Below are 2159 nucleotides of genomic sequence, written 5' to 3'. Positions count from 1 at the left end.
CTGAGCTCACAGCCTCTCCCCCGGGGCTCAAAGGTACTCCCCAGGGCTCACAGATGCTCCCCGGGGCTCACAGGTGCAGCAGCACCTCTGCCCCGAAGGCGGTACTGGGACAAAGAGGAGCCTGGGTGAGGACAGGCCAGAATTTGGTCCTGGAGACCCGGGGCTGAGCGGATCCTCACCTCAGCCTGGAGCGTGCGCAGGTTGAGCAGGTGGAAGTCACAGGGCAGCGAGGAAGCCAGAGGATGAAATGAGCGCAGGCTGGGAGCCGGGGGCTGCCGCTTGGCGACGGGCAGGGCAAGCACTGGGGCATTCAGATACACGGAGGTCAGGTGGCTGAGGAGGGACGGGTAGCTGGTGGAGTGGCCATCTGACACCTGCAAGATTGGCCCGAGATGTGGGTGAGGGGTGAGGGTGAGGATGAAATACAACCCGGCCAGTTCCTTTGGAAAGAGCTTCCCTGATGGGTCTGGGTCCAGGACCCTTCAAGTGCGGCCACTTCCCGTCGCACACACTTGGCAAGGGCTCCCGGCCCGGCCGGCGTGGCTCAGGGGTTGAGCGCTGGTCGACCTATGAGCCAGGACACGGTTCGATTCCCCGTCATGGCACATGCCCGCTCGACCTATGAACCATGAGGTCACGGTTCGATTCGCCGTCATGGCACATGCCTGCGTTGGGGGCTCCATCCCCAGCAGGGGGCATGCAGGAGGCCGCTGATCCATGATTCTCTCTCATCATTGATGTTTCTCTCTCTCTCTCCCTCTCCCTTCCTCTCTGAAATCAATACAAATATTTTTTAAAAAAAGGAAAGTGGACAAATGACTTCACAAAACAGAGTCTGGAAATGGCCAACAAACAAATGCGCACACGCATCCGTCATCAAGAACACGGAAGCGAGAAACACGAAGCCATCTCAGCCCTCCCCCCCGCCGGGCAGGGCTCGCGGGAAGACGGGCAGGGGCTGCAGGTGAAGGTTGGGGGCGGGCACACCTCTGGGGGTGCGAGTGGCTACAGCCTCTTTGGAGAACCTCCTGGCGATGACCGACCATCAGCACATCCTCCCAGCAAGGCCCCCCCAGGTCCACACAGCAGAAAGCGCCAGGTGCTGCCCCAAAACCTGGGACCTGAAGGCTCGCAGCAGCTTCGTGCAGATAACAGGCCAGAGACAACCGGAAGTCTCTCACAGGAGAATGGAGGCAGGCAGGGCGCGCTCACACAGTGGGGCCGCAGTCGCCATTAGAACCAGCAAACCCCCATCACTCAGCCCGTGGCCGAGCTCGCCGGCGGCAGGAACAGTGAGGAGAAAACCAGACCCTCCGCAGGCAGGCGGTGCGGGTGGGCTCTGTATTTGCGGTCACGGAGCATCTTAACCCAAAGCTTTAAAGAGTAACAGTCGTCACCGAAAAGCCCGTCCCGACGCCTGTCCCCGACGCAAGCTGACCTGGTGGACAGTTTCCCCAAACGCACCTGGACCGGGTTTCGGGACGCACGTCCAGCCGGCAGATCGGCTGCTCCCCGCGTCTTCCTTTCTTCTAAAGCGGGAAACCCTGCAGGCTGCGGGCGTGGGCCTGGGCCTGGACGATTCCCGGGCCAGCCTAGCTCCCACCCACGTGCGGCTGCGAAGGTGGAAGCGATTAACATCAATGAGCCATTGGCTCCTTGGAGATTCTTCCCCACCTGAGCCCACGGGCCCGCTGGGTGCTCAGGTCACATCTGGGCTCAGAGGCTGGGACGTCTCCCGGGGAGACCCTATCGATGACGCCTCACCCTCCCCACCTGGGACCTGGGTGTCCGAGCCTCTCCGACGGCCTGTGGCTTCGGAGTGGGTTTCTCCAAGTTCGGCCGCGGCCTGTGGGCACAGCTGGCAATGCACCACTGATGAATGCTGGGCCTGCAGACAGAGGGAAGAGGGGGCGTTCATGATGCAGAGCTGGGCGCCGGGGGTGCTGGCTGGGCCCCCCGCTTAGCGGCTGTGGGACTGTGAGCAAGTCACTTGCCTGTGGCTTAGCCTCCTTACCCGGAAAGCCAGGTGGACGTGCCGCCCTCAGACACCACGGCCCGGACTGAACGTGGGAATACGAGGAGCTCAGAGCCCGGCCCGTGGGAAGGGCGGCTTTGCTAAAAGCTAAAGTTATTGTTTAATATATTTTTATTTATTTATT

Source organism: Myotis davidii, unplaced genomic scaffold (genome assembly GCF_000327345.1).
Source record: "Myotis davidii unplaced genomic scaffold, ASM32734v1 scaffold428, whole genome shotgun sequence".
Classification (NCBI taxonomy): domain Eukaryota; kingdom Metazoa; phylum Chordata; class Mammalia; order Chiroptera; family Vespertilionidae; genus Myotis; species Myotis davidii.
Note: the sequence above shows the minus strand (reverse complement) of the source record.